The sequence below is a fragment of the Prinia subflava genome, chromosome 4 (assembly GCF_021018805.1).
Source record: "Prinia subflava isolate CZ2003 ecotype Zambia chromosome 4, Cam_Psub_1.2, whole genome shotgun sequence".
Classification (NCBI taxonomy): Eukaryota; Metazoa; Chordata; class Aves; order Passeriformes; family Cisticolidae; genus Prinia; species Prinia subflava.
The window spans coordinates 2,218,470-2,240,370 of NC_086250.1; positions in this window are offsets into that span (position 1 = coordinate 2,218,470).

Sequence of the window (21,901 nt, forward strand, 5' to 3'; positions counted from 1 at the left end):
ATGGAGATGGGGACAGTGGAAGGTGTTTGTGGTGCCTGGGTGTTGCTGTCCAGGTGCAGCCTCCTGCCTCTCCCATCTGTGGTCCTGGGCTCCTTAAATCTCCTGGGCTGCTGCAGGAGGAGTTTCACATCTTTGCCTGATGCAGTTTTGTCTTTGTGGCCCTGGATGGACCCTTTTGAAAAGGGCGATGTGGGAAGGCTGAGCTGGTTCGTGTGGAGTTATGGGTTCAAGGACCAAGCTGTTCCTACACTTTTTCTTCTGTGGCTTTACTGCTCTTGTGACCCCCAGTAAAAAGAACCTGAAGCTGATTAAGAGGGTCATTTTTGTGGCATTGGCTGAATGGGAAATGGAATTTCTTCCCATTTGCATCAACAGAGGTCTGGCAGCATTTGGAGCCCACTGGTGGAAAATAGAGGGGAAGAGGTCTGAAAGAGGTTTCAGAAGAAACACATTTGTTTGAAAAGAGGATTTACAGATATGTGTGCCTTCCCATGTTCTGTTCTGGCCCTCTGCTGTGAGGTGGGTCTTCAGGCATCTGACCCTGTGGGGAATTTTCAAAGCTGTGTAAGGACACTTCATATTTAATCCCCAGCACCCTGCCTCTCCTGTTGCTGCACAGCTAATAATGCGAATTTAAATTGATTGGATGCCATCATTGCCTCAGGAAAGGGATCCTTAGGCTGCCTTCTGTGCTATGATGTAACTGTGGGCATTCTGGTTTATTTTGGCAGTGGTTTGGACTTGAAACAAACCTGGTTAATTTGAAATTGCAACAATTGGGTCCTTTATGCTGTTTGTAATGAGTTTTGCAGCAGTTGCTTGCATATAAAGGTGATTTCATTGTCCATTGGAGGTGGTTCATTACTGCATGGTTGACATGATTGCATTTGATCCTTGATGGATTTCTGGGTTCAAAATCCAAATCTAGATCTGTGCTTAGCTCTGTTGTCCAGATTGGGATGTAGAAAGGGTAGGTGTGACAGTGAGTTTGTTCAATATTGACAACACTGAACATTCCAGTATCATGAGTCAGACTCCTCCCAAATTCTGTACTTGATTTAAGCTAATGAGACTTAGAAAAATATTGAGTTATCCATTTTTTCCCCTCTGCAATAGTAAGACTGTCGTTTCCAATGAAGCCTGTAATTCTCCCAGGAGCTTTTGTCTCCAGGTGCTCTCTAAATATTGCCAATTATTGAAAAACTTGAAGTAAAACGTTATTAGTCCTTCTGTCTTTAAGCTAGAACAATGGACCTGTTAAAATATTTATAGTTAAGGTTAGGGCAGCCTGTGGGAATTGGGTTTGAGAGTTCCACTCAGGCTTTTTTTATTTCCTACATATATATTTATGTTCTTACTGAGTAAGCAGTAGTTGCTGCAGAGCTGGGAGATGGGCTAGGTCTGATACCTCAGCATTTTATTGTTTTAATTTTGAGCTGTGGCTTTGGACAGTAAAGAATATTTGAATTTTTTTGTTCAGCACAGTGTACCTCTGATGGTCTGGTAAGGGTTTCCCCGCTGGTTTCTCCAGGCAGTGTTTATGCCATGGTGCTTTCTGTGCTCCACAATTCTACCCTTCTGCTGCCCTGTGCTGAAAGCTTCAGCAGTGCCCTGTGAGGACAGGAGATGCTGCTGTCATTTAAAGGGAGTTTAAAAGCCTCAGGTGGCCAGGCTGCTTGCCCAGGTGGTGCAGTAAGGTGGTTTGGTTTGATTTTTTTAATGGCAGGTGCAAATTGTGTGAATCCTGATTTGCAAGGTTCATTTGCACTGGGAACATCTTCCCACCCTGTTGAAGTACCACAGAAATTGGGGAAGGCTTCCCTCAGCTGTTTGTATCTTAGAGAGTGAGGTTTTTTTCCAAGTGCACACTGGTTCTTCACCCAAGAATTAGCAAAATTTAGGCAGGACCTAATGAGATAATTAGCAGCTCTGCTTCTGTGAAGCCAGGCTAGCAAAGCAGTGTTTCTGTTTCTCCTTCTCTCCAGGAGAATGTGTCCTCACAGGAAGAGGACACTGCTGTTTTCAGTTTATCAATACAGTGTGTTCAGATGCTGTTTTTTTTTTTTTTTTTTTTTGGTTTGTTTGTTTTTACATGTGAGTTTTATTTCAGAGAACTCTGCTAATTCTTCAGTCTTTCTTTTCAGACCAGACAAACCCCTGTAATCAATCTCAGATTCAGTGTTCTGCTTACCTGCTGTTGCCCAAACCCATAGACTCTGTTTGCCCTCAAGCTTTTTTGTCTTTTGGCAGCTGCTCTCATTCCAATTACAAAATATCCTTGGAAATTCAATCCCTCATTTTTCTATTATTTAAATTATGGCTCACATTGTAGTTCAATGAATTTAATTAAAGCATTTCCTTACACACGTGGTGTCCATGTGGATAGGGAATAAGAACTTTTAATCTTAGGACTAAGCACGTGTAATTGTTACAGCACAAGAGATCATTCCTCCTTATTGCATCCTTCAGGTAAGATGAATGTTCACATTGCCTGGAGGAAGGCATAATCTGTATGAGCTGGCTTTAAATCCTTGGGTAGCAGAGGGAATAATGTGTTTTAAATAACCAGCCTGTTAGATGTGCTCCATATCTTGGTGGGGTATTGGAGGGGTGGACCAGGACCTGCAGCTCTGGGGGTTCCCCAGGGGAGTTGAGGCTGCTGCTGCCTCAGCCCTGGGGCTCTCACCGGAGTTATTGGCTGCTGGAAGGGGATTGTGAGCAAAAAAGTCTCACTTTTCATCACAGTGAAGGTTTGCAGATCTGAGTGTGAATTTTGTGGTAGGAGTTCATCTTCAGAACATGCAAAGTTGCCTTGTAAGCTTTCTTTTTGGAGTTATTTTGGTTAAATTGTCTGATGCACTGAGCAGGATGCTCAGCTGATACCAATCCCTCTCTTTCTCCACCATCCTGCAAGCCTGTTGGTTAAATGTGATTAAACTTCCAGTTGTTGCCTACCATGTGTATCCCTATTTTTATATAAAGGAAACAATTCCAAGGTAAAACCAGCGTTTGTGTGTAAGACAAATGCAGGCCACATATGCAGCGTGGACTTGACGTGTATTTGATTTGTCCCAGCAGCTGAATTGTCACCTGAGGTCCCTCAGCCCATGGTGCTCCACTGCCATCTGTGGCTGGGGACCTCCTCAGGGGAGGAAGGTGCTGAAATGGTTGTTCCCAGGGCAAGGGAAAGTGGATTTTCAAGAAGTGGGGGCTGAAGGAGCTGTCAATATTTTGTGCTGCTGGAAAGTGAAGTTTAAGTATAACCCACAAATAGTGACCTTCAGCAGTGCTTTTGCTTATTTGATGCCTTTTTTTGTTTCCACTGGGGAGTAAGAGCTGTCCTTAGGGGCCAAGCCGTGTCTGGTGTGTCCACATCTCTGAGTGGACGCAGCAGAAGCATCAAGGGACATTTGTAGCTGGCAGCTGTTGAAAAACTCCTTCAGACCTAGCTGTAAACCCATCTTCCTTTCCATCCTTGGACACTGCTTTGTTTATTGCTGCTTCCTTCTGCTTCCAGGGCTGGGTGAGCATTTGGGATGGCTGCAGAGTCTCTGCTCTCTGGTCAAGCCTGCAGTGATGAACTCTTTTCCCTCTAATTCCTGTGCTCACCATTCCAATGTGTTTTCCTAGAAAAATTACCATGTAAATGCAAGCAGAAATCTACTACATAATTAAGATAATAGAAGCAAACACATGCAACAAATTAATTGGTAATTGTGTTTGGTATACAGTCAAGACTTCTAATGGGGGGAAACTTGAAAATTGTGAAATATGCAGTTTTCCCCAGTTTCCAAACCATGTACTCCCACTGGTTTCTGATGGTTTTGCAGAGCAGTTTTCCCAATCCCTATCATAACATAAGTGATTTTATTTCACCATGATCATGCTGGTATATAATGAGTTGACCTAACAATTTAGCATTCTAGTTAGATGATTAATTCCAAATGTAACCAACTGCTTGCATTAAAAATCCCTTTAGTTCACCAGGTTCTTCCCTTCCCTTGGTCATAGCTCCAAATGTGGGTATGGAGACTGCTTCCCCCTTCTGCTTCAAAAACTGGCTGTTGGTTTGGAGAGTAGTTCAGCAGCTTCTTTTTGAGCAGGTGTTGCTAAATGAGAGAAAATATTCTCTTATTTCAAGTTCTCAGTGATTGTGGCAATTCTGATATGATGTTGGCCCACTCTTGGGTGCAGAGTGGGAAGAGGCATGCTCAGGATGCAAACTGTGTCAAGTGTGTTCTTAAACAAGGGAAGTGCTGTGCAGTAAATATGATTATAATATGATATATTATAATCATATATGATTATAACACCATAAAGGCAGTGTGGTCTGACTCTGTGGTATCATCTGCACATGACAGCTTGTGATAACACTGAGCTGAACCACTGCTGTGGCTGTACAAACCAAGGAGAAGTCATTTCTAATGATAAACTAATTATGTACACAACTACAGGGCCTCTGAACCCTGGAAATGAGTCAATTATAACATTCTTCTTTGCTGAAATAGCCTAACAAGGAAGCTATTAAGCCAAGTGTAATCCATGGTTAGCTTACAGCTGATTATTTGTTTTCCCAAAGTGTCAATTTTTGTAGCTCTTCCATCCAAAATTATCTTTAAGTATGTCTCAACATAGTGGCTGTGTTCTCAGCTACCAGGGTGCTGTCATCTCAGAATGAAGCATGGTGCCAGTGTGACTTTGCCATGTTTTAGTTTCCCCTTTGCCTTTCCATGATATCAGTGAGAACAAATGTGTCACCAGCTGCCCTGGGCACAAACAGATGCTGCTTGCATCTGGCAAGAATTTGGGGGAAATCCACTTTGAAGCACAACTTGCAAGAACTTGTTCTGCTTCAGTAGCAACAAACTTCCAAAACATGTGTTTCCTGAGCCCTTTGGATGTGAAAAACCATCACAGAGGAGTGATTTTCAGTCAGCCTGCCTTTCCTTGGAGGACATCCTAAAAGCAATGAAAGCATGTGCGGTGTGCTCTATTTATAACTCAGAGGACACAAGTAGCAGCAGTGTCTTTGGACACTTTATTTTTATTGTGTTTGCAGAGCAGTTTCTAGGCTGTTCTGTTTTGGAGGTGCAGAAGAAGCTGTGCAATCTCCTCCCAAGCTCCTGAATTTCAGCAGCTCCTTGTCTCTGCAGGTTTGGGATAGACACAGCACAGGGTTTAGCATTTCTCTGCTAAGAAATGATCTGTTGTGCTCCTGATGGATCTTTAGGACTAATTAGGCCACGCCTGCAGTGCAATTAGCTGTGCCATGCTGCTGATTGCTGGTGTGGATGAGCAGAGGGCTCCACACTTGTGTTCTTTCCTCTTGCCTGGGCTTCTCTGGGTGACCTGGCAGGGTTGCAGGCTTGGAGGGAACCGTGTGTGAAAGATCTCCCTCCTGCTCAGCTGGCTCGTTTCAAGGGAAAGCAGGTCCCAGGAAGAGTTTCCTTCCACTCCCCTTGTGTGGAAGGAATGCCTTGGGAAGCCTGGAATGGCTCCTTGGTTCTCCAGGAATGCGTGGCAGCCAGCCAAAGGAAAACCCAAACCCTTACAGTTGCTTATTAGTACATGGAATGCCAAAATTGGCATTTTTTTCCTCTGTGTCTATTCAGGGCTGGTGAAGTCCAGGATTGCCCTTTCCAGTCTCATAGGAATATGCCAGGAGAGGCTGGAGTTTGCTTGAAATTTGATTTTTCATTTTTTAACTGTCTGGCAAGTGGGAACACTCGTTCTGTGCAGTTGGAGATTCTCAGGGACAAGTGCATGCACAAGGAAGGTTAGGAGAGATGCACCAATGAAACATTAATGTAAAAATAAATCAGAGGGAGACTGTGCATGGTTTACATCACTGTGTCTTAAAATCAGTCCAGTATCTCATATTTCTGATTTTGGTCAGAATGAAAGCCTTTTTTAAAGCCCCAATTAAACCACTGAGTAGAGGGATTACCTCATGCTGCTTTTATGCCTAAATACCCAGACTGAGGCATGGCCCAATAGATACCTTTGCACAAAAAAAAGAAGAGATGGCAATAACTCCTGCCACTATTTTTGTGTTTTTGCCACAGACACTTGTAATTTTATTGGAGAACTGGAAAGCAGTAAAACTGCTCACAGGAGTCCAGACAAGAATGCAGGCACCTGAATTAATGTTAGCAAATGTCTGAGTGTAAGGGTGAGTACCTGACTTAACTACTTTGATTTCACAGAGCCTTGCATGGGCTTTGGGCAAGTGCAAATCTTTTAAATGGCAGTTCTTTTCATCAGTGCCTTTAACTGTACAAAAAAACCTGCTTTACTGAGCTTAGGCACCAAAGATTTAATTTGGAGACCAAATGTTTGTTTGTTTTGTGGAGCTGCAACAATAAACATTTTACAGCACACCTTTACTAAAATTATCTTGATGGTGGAGATTCCCAGGGAGTGTGGCATGGCTGAACCCTCAAGGTCTTTCTCATGATTTGCTCCAAGGAATCATTTCACATTTTTGGAAGGGAGGTTTGTCTCTAAAAATTGATGATTTCTGAGTACTTGCCATTATAATGAGATTTTTGAAACTTAGAAGTATTAGTATTATTGCTAGCCAAGCATCCCTACCTTGAGTGACAAGCAAAGCTGGTTCAGCTGGCCCAAGCTAAATGAAAAATGGAATAATACCTGCAAATATTCCCTGAAGTCAGCTTTGAAAGTCGTCCTGGTGTTCTGAGGTGTGGACCCCAAGTTCAGAACTCCCCACTTTTCAGATTCAGCTCTCCCACGTGCATACAACATTTCTAAGTTAGTGGTAGCTGTATTTATATTTTGTTGGATCCTTCCCAGAATGAGTAGATTAGTGGAGATGCAGATGAGCCCCCTGAAGGACCAGAGTTGCATAAAATGCTCCCATATACCTTATGTAACCCATTCTGGATTTCAACTGCTTTAATGCTATTAAATACTTCTATTTATTTTTATTTTTTTTAACTTGGCACCACAGAAATGAATGTGATTTATTTGTGGACTGAGGAAAGCAAGAACTCTGCTATCAGAAGCCTGGCTCTTTCACTAGTGGTGAGAAATGGCAAAAAATAAACACTGCCACTTTCTCATTAATGCAATTACCATAGCCCATCAAACATGTGCTGATCAATTTGAGAGGCCTGTGCTATTCATTAGGCATTTATTCATTAGTGTAGCCATCATAAAATAACGAGGGGAGTGTCCAGCTTGGGGAAAAATTCAGAGAACAAGAGCTCACATTATACAGAGCTATGATGATAAATGTCTCCTGTGGCACAGTTTTAACTCTTACCATCTGTTATTCCCTGTTGCCGTAACAACCTAAAATAAATATTAAAAATAGTCTGAAACCAGGAAAAGCACAGCAGGGAATGTCTGTCCTGAAAGAAAACAAACGCTCAATGTGACCAGGAAATAGCAGGAAAAAGGACTGATGGGAGCTTCAGGAGGTTCAGCTGGGAGGGTTTTCCATGTGCAGGGGTGGGTGAGAGGAGGATCCCAAAGCAGAGTTTGTAAGCAGCTCTGGCTGGGCTACCAAGGCACTGTGCTGCACTTGGCAATCTGTTTTCAGCTTGGAGTTGAGAAATAATTTTACTTTAACTGTCGGAAGATTTGTGTCTATATGCATAAATATGATTTTACATTTTTGAGAGATGTTTGATTTGAATTTTTTTTTTTTTGCTAGCTGAGCCAGAGGGCCATGAGGAGCTGTTCTGATGCAGCTTTTGTGAGCTGTGAGCACTACACTGGTGTTGATCAAATGATGCCATTCAGATATTATTAGAGCTGAGTGTTTAGGCCAAAGGCAAGGCTTAAAAGGAAAGCTGCACTTTCATGCCAGGCCAGCACAGGAGCTGTTTCCAGAGGCTTCTTTCTGGAAAGTACAAGAGCAGGGAAAGAAAGGCTGAAGGACTGCATTTAGTGTCAGGGACATGAAGAGCTGTTTAAATACTTTGCAAGTGTTGTGAAATAAGAGTTCAAGAACCTAGGAACTTTACTCTTTTTGGGAGGAGTTAAATTATCTGGGGATGTCCTGTCTAAAGAACTCCTTGGCTGGAAAAGGAGCCAAGGAGTTTGCTTTGCATGGGAAGAGCAGCCCTGCTTGGGGGAGTTGCTGACTGTTCTGGGTGGGTCCTTGCTTTAGTCTAATTACAGTGAAGATTTGTTTAGCTTCCTTGCTGAGTGTTCCTGTATGTTTTTTACCATTCCCTCTCATTTGTTTGGCAGTCACTTCAAGAGTGATTTATAAGATATGAGAAAACAAGCTGAGATGTGATGTTAGGCAGTAGCCAGGAAACTTGGATGTAATCACTGCTGCATGAGCTCCTGTGCAGCTCTGTGAGCAGAAAAAATCTCCTTTGAGCTCACAAACCAGGGCAGACTGGATACACAAACCAGCCTGGGCATCCAGGTGCCCTCAGTGCAAATTGAGGGTCTGTGTCTGGGCTCAGGTGTGTGAGACCTGGGGAGCACAAATCAGGATTTTGTTTGGTCCTGTTGTGGCTGATGACCTCTGGGCAGCCTTTTATCTGCAGCCTTGTGGTTTGCTCTGTGACAGCAACAAATGCAAATTCTGAGAGGCAGCCAGGCATAGATGCTGTGGTTTGCAGGAAGCTCTGACCCAGCAGAGCTGGAACTTCCAGTGACAAAAGCCCCTTGAGTCCCAGTTACAGCCACTGCATGGCTGAGTTTTCCCAGACACATCTTTTCTTTCTCTCTTTTCTCTCTGGCATCTCAAACCTGGGTGTAATGGGAGAGTTTTCTATATTTGGCCAGAGCAGCAGACCAGGGCTGCCCTGAGCCTGCTCTGTGTCTGGGGGCTGTGGACACTTCCCTGGCACAGCACCAGGCTGCTCAGCTTCTGTGCAGTGAGCTCTGGGCTGGGTTCAAAGCAGCTGCTGATGAGCCTGGTGCACCTCCAAAGCCTTAGGTTCACCCCCTGCCCAACTGAAGTGGGTGCAAGGCTTCCTCTCAAGGCTTCGTGTTCTTGCTGATAAGTCAATAATGGCAGAAATGAGGCATCCCCTGTGGTGATGTGATCTGGGGAAGTCTTTCCTGCTCTTGCTGGCGTATGGCAGAGACCTGCAGCACTCTGTTCTCACTGACACAGCTTTTCCCTGGGTGGCTGTCCTGCTCTGAGGGAGGTGTGGAGAGCCCCAGAGAGGCTTTCTCTGGGACCTGTTTTAGCTGGTGACAAGGGAACCAATGCAATGACCTGGCAGGATATGGCACAAGGTAGTTTCAGTCTTTGCTGGCACTCCTCTTTGTCCATAGTGGATTCTCATGCATTGTTGTTGTTTAAATTTTGGGGGGCTCCCGGAGAAGGGTCCTAGGGTCGTGGGTGTTCCTGTGCTGGAAGGCAAAGAGACTTCAGACACGGGTGGGGTGCTGATGAGGTGAGGGTTTATTCACTAAGGGGAGAGGGGGAAGGGGGAGAGGGAAGGGGAGTGTCCAGAGGCCTCCAGGGGAAGAGGGGCAAAGAGGCAGAGCCTTCTGCCTTTGCATTCTAAACACCGAGGTTCAAAGGGGCACGGTAACATTCTCCAGACAATGAGGTTACAGATACAGGATACTGCAGGGAGACTACAGACTTGGGATAAACCATACATTTTCCAGGGGTGAGCTAGAGCAAACCATTTCCATAAAATGCAATTCCACAATTCACCCTTTTTTTCTTTAAAATGTGAGAAGAGAAATATGACATATGACAATTAACAATTTAAAATTAAACAGTAATTACACAGTTTTGTAGCATGAAACTAAATACAATTGCAGTAAGGATTATGTTATACTGTGAACTTTTATCTGACTTTGTAATTGCAGTAGACGGGTTATGTGGGTTTATATTGCAAGATTTGAAACAAATTAACAAATCTGTTTGAGCCTTTCTAGCGTGACTGGCCTGATAGTGTCTAGCCTTTTCTAACTGGCTTTTCAGCCTACCCCAGCCCCCAGTTTAGGCTGTGGCGCTGACCTCTGCTCCCACTCTAGGGACAGGAAAACACGCGTCTCTCCACGGCGGCCCGGAACGGCCACTCCACCGGAGACGGCACCGAAACGGTGTTACCATGGTCCATCCTTCTCTCCGGGTCGTTGGTGCTGTTGCCCGACGTTGGTGCGTCACTTGTTGTTGTTTAAATTTTGGGGGGCTCCCGATTTCAGCTGCCTGGTCAGCCACGTCTATCTTTGCTTGGGCCTTTGCATTTAAACACACGAGCTTCTAGGAGCTTGGGGGCTGCTTTTCAACCCCTATCTTAGTCCTGAGTCCTTTCTGTTATTATGAACTTGACGGTCTTGTCACTGACACATCTTCAGGAAGCCATTCTTGGTTATCTTTCATCTTGGTGCTTTGACAGACTTCTTTTTTTCTTTTGCAGAGAGGAGAGTGGAGGAATTGTAAATGGGTCTGGGTCTGTAAATGTGTCACCTTGCCTCAGTTTCTTTGAGAGTGTGTAGCAGTGGTTTCTGGATGAGCGCTGTGGTGTTTTCTCCAAGCTGGAGTGAGACAGAGCACTGGCATCTGTCATGGGTTAACACTGGCCAGATGTTAATGCACCCATGAATATACGTTTTTTTCTCTAACAGCTACTGTGGGATGTGATCAGGGACAGAGCAGAGCAGGCTTAAACCTTAAAACAGAAAAACAAAGCTTTATTACATTACATAAAAACAGAGATAGAAAACTCTAAACACACACAGAGACAGAAATAAAAAAACTTCTCAGAACATTTCTTCTCTTCCCCCAGTTTCTACCCTTTACACATTACCCTCTATAGACCAAACCTTTGGGTTTTAAATCAAACAATCACCACTCAAAAAAACCTAATCTTCAATTCAGCAAGGCAGAGAAGAGTCTCTCTTGCACCACAGACTGCTCTTTAGGAAATGCAAGTCCACTCTTTGTGTGTCTCCATGTCACCCGTGGCACCGCGCGGATAAGTCTGCCAGGGTGACACTCTCTTTTTCCTATGTCCAGCGCTCTCACCACTGTCCATAGGCTGAAGCTGCATATAGAGCTCTTTTAAGGATGCTTGCATGCTGAGCTCTCCCTATTTTTCTTGTGGGGCCGAGGGGTCCAAGAGCAGGTCTCCCCTGAGGGCAGAGGGTGCCACCACACCCTCCCCCCTCTTCTCTGTTTGCTCCACTCTTAGTGCCAGTCACTGTAGCAAAAGCAAAGGCAGCTGTATCTACCCAAATGCAGTTTATGTTCAAAGGAGGCCTGAGTTCAGTCTATGGCTAACATTATGCAAGAAAAGTCCAGCTCCAAAGCCACTCTTCTTCAATTCCCTGCCCATCGGGTTCTTTCCAATTGTGCTTTATCATCTCGGTCCCGGGCTGTTTCTCTTCTGAAACTACCAGTCATGAGAATCAATGTCTAAGAAAAGTTTTTTTCTGCCAAGAAAGGGTTAAGAGTCTCTAGCTCTCGGCAGGGCTGCAGGCTCAGGCACTCCCAGGCTGGGCAACTCCCACATGGCTGGGTATCTTCTCCCGGAGGCGGGGAAGGAAGGCACCTCCACGGTTTTCCACCCCTCCAGCCTGGATGGGGCCAGCTCAACTCAAAGCTTGTCTCTTCTCTTCTTCCCCGGGGCCCCAGCTTACTTTAGTTCTGCAGCGTGGTTCTCTTCAGACCGGCCACGTGGCTCCCCTCCCTCACCCAGCCCAAAGCTGAGCAGGACAGAGGAGATGTTTCTCTGCTGAAACTGGAACCCAAAAGAGGCCGAACCCCCCTGGAGTCCTGCTTTTAACCCCTTGTGTCCTCAGCGGCGTGTCCAAACCTCCGAGTGACCAATCCAAGTGCCAGCAGAAAACCTGATCACTGATTGGCTTGCCCACATCTCCCTGGAAAAATTCACCTCCCCCCCCAACCGTGACAGCATCGTTCAAGTCCTGCAGTGGCCTGACATCTTTTATTTTAACCTTTACAGGAACCAATTCAGGGACTTGGCTCTCGCTGTGGTCTGTTTCCACAATGCATGTGACAAACTGAAAATTCCCCAAATCTCCTTCAGCTGATGAAACAGTTAATCCAGAACTCCTCTCTGTTCATCTGTGCTTCAAGAATTAATTCTGCAAATGGGTTTCTGTGGAGCCTTTAGAAAAATATTGTGCCGTACCCCAATGTTGCCTTGTGCGTCCTGGGAAATGCATGCTGCAACACATCTTCTGAATTTTACCCTTAATATTTTTTTCCTGTATTCCCTCCCTGTCTGCTTGTTTTTGTGGGGAATCCGTGCTCATACTGCCGTGCTTTCTGGCAGGCTGCAGGAAGGAAAGGCTTTCCCAGGAGTTCTGGGAACAAGCCAATTGCTTGGGAGTCCTGCTGGAAACACTGCTTGGAGAATGCCTAGAAAATAATAAAACCTTCCTGCATTCTGCTCAAAATGGGCTCTTAGTCAATAATCTATCTAGCTGGACGTGGTGGAGATGTGTGTCTGTGCTCAGTGTGTGCATTACTGAACACAGCCCCTGTGCTTGGCGCTCTCCTCTTACCACTGAAGATAAAATGTTTCCTGCTTTGAGGAATTTACAGCCTAGATGGACACTCCAGCAAGTCTGGAAATCCAACAGCAGCTCAAGATGGAAGAGTTCATTTTAGGAAGTTTATCTCCATTTCATGATGGTGATGACATAATTTTTGCTGGGAGGAGTAGGATTTATGCTGATGTACTTTCAGCCTTTATGCCAATCTCCTTCTGTATTGCATTAGACACTCCCTTGTGTGTGATAGATAAGGACAGGCGCTCGGAAGATCTCGTGATGTCACGGAAAGATAAGGACCCTCCTGTGGTGACCCTTCCTAACCCCATTGGCCTCTCACCTTGAACCCTCCGCCCCCCTTCTGACGTAGTAAAGACCCCTTAGACTATTTAACCCCATGTGCAAACCGAATAAACGCCATTTGCTGTCCACCACATTGGTGTCAGTGTGTCAGTGGCCCGAGTAGCTCGGGAGAAGGTCAAGCTGCCGTGCTGGTTTTCTGAAACCAGGTCGCCCGCCTTTCCATTGAAAGGCAACAGTCCCTGCTGCAAAGGGCTGAAATCTCAGCTAGATTAAGATATCTGATCTCTGCTTCCCAAAAATTCCGCTGTGGTGTCAAGTGAAAGCACAAAGCTGATGGAAGACATAAAGTGTGCGAAAGGCCTGCCATATTTCACCAGGATTTACTCTGACATCTCTGTGTAGCCAGTTGATTTCTCTTTCTTCTGACCCGAATAGCAGTGTGAGTTCAGCAGTCAGCAGCATACATTCTTCAATGCACCTAGAGAATTCAATTTACTATTTTATGGGTGAAGGGATAGCCATGCAATTAGGATTTCCATCTGTGCAATCCTCTGCTTTGGTATGGTGGCAGACATGTAGCACAAAATAAGCTTATTTCAGCTGTGGGAGGAGAGCTAAGGGTTGAACTTCCCTGTTTACAGTTTGGCTGTAAAATTTTACTTTTTAGGGGGCTCTGCAGATGTTTACTAAACTTCCATGTAGCTGCCTCCTGAAGTTAAGCCTTGCCTTTAATCAGAACTGAGTGCTGAGATGGCCCAGAATTTCCCTAGCTCCCTATTTGCACAGAAACTCACTCCAGTTAGCTCTGACCTTGTGCTGTCCCCTTAATGAGAAGCCCTGGCTTTGTCTTCTTGTAGTCCAGTCTTTTACAGCACAGATTGTGTGTTAAGCAAACCTGAGCCTTGTTTTCCATGAGCTGAAGTTTAGTTTGGATCCAGTTAAAACCTCTATGTTGTTTTGCATTTATAGGGGTATCTGGGTCTGTATTTAGTAGAGGAACTTGTTCAGAGTTTAGGAGTAGATTTTGACTGAATGCCTTTTTGCAGTTAGCAGCTGTGTTATGCTGTCTTCTGAGCTGGAGATGTATCATCAAATTGTAAACAGCTTCCAAGCTGCAGAAGGTATTTCCTTCCTTATTCCACCGCCTTTGCTTTCTTCTCTGTGCAGGCAGCAATAGTTTCCACTTGCTGTCCAAGATCCCATGGATCTGGAGAGCTCATGGTGACTATCATTTTATTCTGCTGAGTACTTTAAAAGCTGTAATGAGACTGTGTGGTAATGTTAATAGAGCCTCCTGGTTGTTCTCACAGTACTTGTAAAAAGTTACTTGGTGTCATGACTTCATATCCAGATGACTGCATAAAAAAATTAGGAATACTCTTAACGCTTGTTCCCCGAGATAAATATATATTTTTTAATTTATTGGTGCCATGAAAATGCAATCATTTTATCAGGGAAGACAGCATGCCAAATCTTCTCAGCGTTCAATAATAAAGTTCAAGGCATAACACATGGGACACATGGGAAAATTTGCTTTTGCAGATGATTGATGTGCCAGCCTTTCATTCTGCTTCCAGTGTGCCTGTGCTTTGAGATGCAGATAATTTTTTTACACAAAAGGTTACAGTTCTTTCAGATTTTTTCTTATTTATGCTATTTAGAAACTTAATGTTTTAACCATTAAGCTGAATGAAGATGAAGTTTCATGTTGTCCCTTGCAGGACAATCTTTAGGGCTTTGTGGAGTAAATGACTGTGCTCAGAAAATGTCATCCACCCATCTCGTTACCTTGTGGTCTGTAATAATTAGATTTGTGTACAAGTAGCTTTCCTGTGGTATTATATATTTATTAATCAAGTGAGAGGTGGAAATGAAATGCTAGCATGGTTTTCATCAAGAGTGGTTGTTGTTCTTACAGATATTTACTGCTTACAGACCCTTATACAGTTTTGTCAGCCCATTTCAGGTAACTTGTTATGGCTAAAAAGTGATGGGCAAGGCATTCGCATTCTTCTAAAAGCTGGTAATCATATTTCACTGTAATCTTTGGTTGATATTAATGATGCTAAGGAGTTACTGAAAAAAAATAAATGCCTGGGGGAAAAAATCCTTAAGGCAAAGAGTACAAATGGCACCTGTAAATGTTTGATATTTCCTCTTTATCTGAAAATCTAGACTGCATGCTCAATCAAATGTTCTCTTCCAAATGATGAGATGCAAAGCCATGTAGCTCCTGGCTCATCTGTCTGAAATACAGGGTCGAGAGCTGTTTTGCAAGGTCCTTGTTACTGCTCACTGTTAATTTGGCAGGCTGGTGATGATTCTCCACATCCTGAGCAGTGACAGGGTCATCTTTGACCCCCCACAACTGCCTGGACTCCAGAATTCTGCAAGTACTCTGGAGCTGCTCTCCCAAAACACCTCCCTCTATTATTTTGTATTTAAATTCAGCCCTCACAGGTATCTGAGAGCTGCAGAGTATTTCACTGCTGATATGATGTGCCTCTAAGTTGTGTTCTATGCCAAATTCAGCAGCAGTACTTCTGTATGGCACACACTGTAATTAAATACAGAACCCAAGCCTAATGTTTGACCTTAGGGAATTTAATTCAGTTGATTGTAGTGTTGGTGGGAAAATGAATTCCATAATTGAGGCTGGGATCTGATGTCCCCCATGGTATTTGAGTGTTCAAACACAAAGTTTTGGGAGAAGTCCATTTCTAATATTCACGCTAATTTATCATTTTAACTGACACATTTGGATTCCAGAACAATTGTAGGTTAAACAAAAGGAAAACAGGATATTAAAGGATCTGATGGGTCCCATCCAAGTTTTGTGTGTCTCTCTCTCTACTGGCTTTAATGGAATGTGGCCCACTCTGTAGAAATAGTTCTTGAATTCTTTTCACTGGAAACACTGACAAAAATTAATATGCCCCTAAAGTGAAACAGACCGGGGAAACAAAACAAAACTCAGCTTTTGGAATTGTCCAAACCAGAGGAAATGCAGAAACAAATACCATGAGAATGTAAGAGAAAATGTCTTCTTTCAGTTTTAATATTTAAAGTATGAATAACAAAGATAAGGTAATGGTGGTGTGCCTGCTAATTAGAATAATGCTGCAGATACAGTGAAAATGGAAATTTTAAATGTGAAGAGCCTTATGGGAATGGAGAGAGTGGGTATTTGAAAGACATGATTTTTAGGACAGTGCTGGAATGAGGTAACTCTTATTGACATAGCCTTAGACAACCAAAAGTGTGGAAAAATTAAATATGAAGCAGTTTTTTGAAATCTCAACACTCACCTTTTATTGGGAAGAAAGGGTTCCTTAGTGAATGGAGTTTTCCTTTGTTATTTTAATTTGTATAGAATTGTTTCCATTGTGCACATAGAGTGAAAATATTGGCAAAATACTTGGCATTTTATATTCATTTTTCTAACTGAAATTTTTTTTGTTATCTTAGAAAATTAAGTAGCTTGCAATCTTAATCCTAGCTTTGCTGTTGATGTGAATCCTTAAAATTTTATTTCCTCTGATTTTTGGGTATTAATATGGAGCCCCTGACTGGAGGAAAAGGTGCTATAATGATTTAACTTTAGACCTTTGCACACCTGAAACATGGTAAATAAGTTTTAATATCTCTGCTATTATTTTGGGCCAAAATTCTCTTTGCAATATGATCCAAAACGAGAACAGAAAGATAATTTAGGAAAAAAAATGCTGTAACTGTCAAGGCTTTAATCTGCATTATTAGTGCACCTTGTGTGGTTTTCCTGAAAACCAGAAGTGAGCTGGGAGCTTTGACTCCCAGAACTCACATGCACAATGAGCATCTTATATTTTATAAGGTTTTTGCCAGTCTTGAAAATGTTGAGACTTGCAAAGGAGCCTGAGGCCAGAGAGAGCATTCTAAGTAAAGAACAAATGGAAATTGGGAGGGAGGGAGGGAAGCAATCTTTTCCTGGGGAGATCTCTGGAAATGCAGAAGGTCTGAGGAGGAAGAGGGGTACGCCCCTTCAAAGCCTCAGTTCTTAGAGATGAGCTACTCAAAGTGAAATTCCACTGAGCAAAGAGGACAGGAAGAGAACTGATGTGAGGGAAGAGAAGGAATTACTGTTGGTCAAAGGCTTGAAGGACTTGAGTATCTCCCGTTGTGGAGACCCTTTCTATGATCAAGGAAATGAAAAAGGTGTTTCTCCAGGAGCAAGGGATGGGAGGAACTCATCAGTGCAATGTGCACACTGTGGCTCACACCAACACAAACTTTGTTTACCCCTGTTGAAAACGCTATTTTAAAGCTGAGTGACTAATAACAGCAGCTGTCGTTCCTCCCAAGCTTTGGAATTTTGATGTATTGAAATACAAAATGGGGATCACAGATGTAGTGGAAGATGATCTTCCCTTCCACATGCTTCTTGTCCTGATATACAAGGGACAAACCCCTTTTGAAGGCAACAAGAAGGTATGAGGAGCTTTGTTGTTGTTTAGTTACTGGCTCGTTGAGAATATAAACATGATCTTGAGCTAGCAGTGTTGCAAGCACAAAAGACAAGTATGTTAGAATTAGAAAGCTCTCTGTAAAATCCTAATATTGGTTACAAAGCTCAGACTTAAGAGACAGATGTCACTGGTGTTCAGTCATTCCAGCTGGGTGGGTGGCACCAAGTCTTGAGTTTGAGCTCAAGGCCATGGAACTCAAACTTCAGTGCACTAAAGTTCCTCACTGTTGTGTGAGAAACTTTCTTGGCAACCTAAGAACGGCTTCATGTCTGTCCTGTGGGATGTTCCACACGGAGAAAAACCTCCTGCCTGACACTTCTTTCTGTATGGAAACAGCACAAGTGTGTTCATGGCTGAGATGACAGGCCCTGATTACAGCAGATTTCTGTGTTCATCTGACCTGTGAGATGATGCCACAACTCTCAGGTCTTCAGAAACTCATCAGAAATTCCCTTGCTGGAACTGCATGGGTGAGAGACATCAGTTTCTGGAGCACTCTTGGTCAGTAGGTGCTGCTCTGGTTTCCAGTGCAGAATGCAGTGTCTTGTTGAGGGACAGACCAAGTCAGGCTTGGTGCTGTAGGAGAAAGTCTGTGGGTTGAGTTTTAACAGTGAATTTATAACATTTTTAGCTGGCAGGCAGGTGAAATGACTTGATGAAGAGAAAGAACTTTAATTCACTGACTTATGTTCTACCTAGCTGAAACTGTTTCTGCATTTTCCTCCTTCCTGTGCTTGTTGGACCCGGTTGTTTGGTGCTGTCTTGTTGAACAATTAATTTCTTTTGCTCTGAGCTGCATCTGTTTCAGTGGTGACTGATCCAATTCATCTGTGTCTGCCAAAACCCTTGAATCTCCCTGCAGTGAGAGGTAAAGTGTAATGCAAGACACTTTTAGATGTGCTTGTGTACTTCCAGTTCAACAGGATTGCAAAATTCCATCAGCTCAGGCTCCTCCACTGCTCAGGTCTGAACAGCTGGCTTTGCTCCTTGCCACCCCAAAACCCTCTGTGTACCTTACACTTCCATGTCAGTGATTATTTCCTGTTGGAGCATTTTCAGAGGCCTCAAACAAGAAAATCAACTGTGCTGCAGACATGTGCCTAGCAGGAGTTTCACCGAGACCACCAGCTCATTTCACATGGGTCATCAAATGGTTTTCCAAGCATGTGCTGACTGGGGCTGGTTTTGAACCATTGACTTGGAGTGGAAATATTTCATATCCCTTGCTAATCCCCTGAGCCCCCTGGCCTCCCACCCCTGTGGCCATTATTTTTAAGGAGAATCAATTAAGTGCAGAAATTCAGCTTTGTGTTCTTTCACTTAGGTCTCCAGCATTCTGTGCTATGTCAGGGAACTTTTATGAAGTCTGGGGGGGGGAAAATGTAAAAATCAGGAGATTGCAAAGGAGTGAAGCTTGCTTTTCTTTCTAAATGGTAACAAAAAAATGAACTTAAGTATAAAAAGATGTCAAATAACATTGCATGCTAACTCCAAAATTCCCAGCACAGTTTGAATCCTGGTGCTCATCTTTGGACAAGCTGGGTTACTTAATTTACAGGAGTTTTATGGTTATGTTTTTTCATTCTTTGCAGAGACAAGCAGATCTGATAAACAATGTACAAGTGTATATCTTGAGTCTCCCTAAATGCTTTTTCTGCCTTTTCTTCCCAATAAAGATCGTGAAACTGGCACTTCTGGTCACCACAGCATTTCAGGGAGCTACATGCTTCAATATGAAAGTAGAGGAGGAGCTGCAAAAGTGTGTAGAGCAAAATTATGGGAACTTGACATACTGTCTGGAAAACATGTCTGGAAAGCTGTGGGTTTCCTTTTTACTCATATGCCTCTAAGTGGATTTGCTTTATTGCAATGCCAATAAATAATTTAAGCCATTTATTAGACAGCTTGTGATCCTGTCCATTAGGCTAGTGTGTTTTTGTTAGGAGGGTAGAAATTTCCTTGGGGTTTTTTTTCAGCTGGTTCTCTCATGGATAGCATGGAGAGCTCTACAGCTTTTTTTAGTCTTAATTGCATGGGTGTCTCTTGCCTTACCAGTGCTGTTGTAACCTCTGCTGAGCAGAGCACTGATAAAAGTCTGTTAAAAAAGAGATGAATAAGTTCATTGTTGTGTTACACCAGTTAGGGAAGTCAAACAGCTTGTTTCCAGTCCTATGCAGGACTTCAGGGGTGATCTTTAAGCTCTTTCAGGATCTGAAGCTCTTTAATTGCAAAATGGATGTGGGATCTCTACTTTCTAGAAAGTTTAGAAAACCTTTCCAGGGAGAGGTTAGGAAACTCTTCAAGAATGCTTGCTCTGGAAATCCCTCATTGTGAAATAAGATTTTTCAGAATTGTTATTGCTAGATATTGAACTGCCCACGTTTGTGTGCTTGACTTTATTTTTTGACATTTTTCCCCCACTTGGTAATTTCTGTGGGATTAATTGTTAACAGTATCATCCCTTGTGTCTGGTTTTGTTTGGTAGTTCTGTTTGATGACAGTGCAAAAACCACATTTCCCTGCCACCATCCTTCAGCAGTGGCTGGTGGCTCTACCTATTTCTAAATGTAACATGAAAACCTGAGCAGGATTTGTGATCAGCTAATTAAAGACAGCATGGCAGAAACAGCTAATACCATCCTAGGCCTAAGGGCAAGAGAATTCTCAGTTTTTGCAGAGTTCCTGATGTAAAAGCTGTTTGGTGTTTGTAACTCTGACAGAATCTTGCTTTGTCTGTTTTACCTTCCAGATGATCCAAATATGCTTTTCCTTCCAGTAAAACTCCTGTTTGAGAGTCTTTTCTTTAAGGGTTGTTTTAGGTCTCCTCTTTGACTTTTGGCTGAGCAGGAGAATAGCAGAAGTGTGCTCAGATCTCTGGGTGAATTCAGTGTTTTGCTTTGCATTTGGGTTTAAAGGGAGGGATATGAACACTGTTGAGATCCCACAGAGTTTGTTTCAAAGCTCGGTGAAGACAAAGATTTTGACTTTTTAGTCAGCTCCTGGTCAAGATCAATGAGGAAAAAATTAAATCTGTGTTCTCCTGGAAGAGAGACTTTTTTTGTAAGCACTGTATTTCTAAGTTTTCCCCTGATTTTTGTGGTCAAGTACACTGAGATACCCTTAAGGTGCCTACAATGCTTTTTTAGATTTTGGATGGCTGCTGAAGTAAAAAAAAAAAAGCCAAAACATATCAGTATATCCAGTCTCCACTGGGAAACATGCAACTAAAAGAATAAATGGTGTAGGAAGGAAAGGTTGTACATCAATATAGAGCAACTTTGGTCTCTGTGTCTCATTTAAATAGCAAACAAAATCATCCTTTGTGCAGTTTCAGGTTGTTCTCATGTGCGATCAGAGTAAGATCAAATCCCTTCCAGCCATCCCTGCTGCAAGCAGGCAGTGGGAAAAGCTCCAGCCTAGGCTTAGGAAAGCATTTTTTAGATGTGTCAGTTGTCAGCAGCTTCCTTTCCTCTGCCACCCTACCCCTCACTCCTGGAGAGCCCTTCCCTGAGTGAGGGCTGGTGTCTGCTCCTAAGTGCAGACCTCCCCAGAAGCCCTGGGAGGGAGAGGATCCTGTCTGCTGCCCTCATGGGCTCTCAGGAGAAGTGGAAGGAGCTCCTCTGGAGCCACTGTGGCTTTGCTGATTTACACGCGAATAATTTGTTGACGTATTTTTACAGACTATTTCCATGTTGTCTGGAAATGAGGAGGATTAATGTGTGTCTCATACTTCCTGCTGATACTGGCTGATTTGACCTCTTCTGTCCCAGTTCAGCTAATCTCCTGGCAAAACTAACTTATCAAAACAATTTATCTTCCCTCTTCACTTTTCTGAGTTTAAACAATCATTTACAATTAACACAATAACTTTGTTAGTCCTAACGAATATTTTACCCTTTGTGTTTTATCTTTCTTCCTGAAGCTGCTGATTTGTGTTCTTACCCTGTTGCCTCTTCCCCTCTTGGTTTATCCCTGCTGAATCCCACTTTGCATCCCTATCACAGAACATTGGAAGTTGTTCCTGTTCTCAAAATCATCAGTGCCATCCTCTCTTGTGGCTTCTTCCAGAATACTGTAAAGAAAGGTGGGAATTTGTCACTTGGTTTTTCACTTCCCTCAGTAGCACAGAGCCCTTGCTTGTTCTGAGGTTCCTCCTGCTGAACTTTTGGAGCCCAAATCAACACCTAGATTGACTTTTCTGCTCCAGCTCTTGTCTGCAGTCTGTAATCTTTCCAGAGGGAGTCGTTATCCCAAAATAGGATTAATAACTAACAGGAGGTGTCTGTCTTAAACTAAAACCTAGGACAGTTCTGATTCCTTGGGAGACAGGTGGGGCAAGTGACATGCCTGGGATGTCACAGGGCAGGAAAATCTGGAGGCAGCTGATGCCAGCAGAAGAGAGTGAAAGGCCACAGGGTGGATGAGGATTCCCATTTCAGACACTTTTCCAGTGCTGAGGCACAAAGGTGAGGCCCTTCATTATCCTAGGAAAGGTGTTTTCCTTGAATGTGAGAGGTTTACACTGCTCTGCATGAATAAAGGTAAAAATGCAGGGAGGTGCTGCCTTGGGAAGGCTGAGCTGGAACAGGGACTGGGCAGAGCTAGAAAATAAAGCAGAG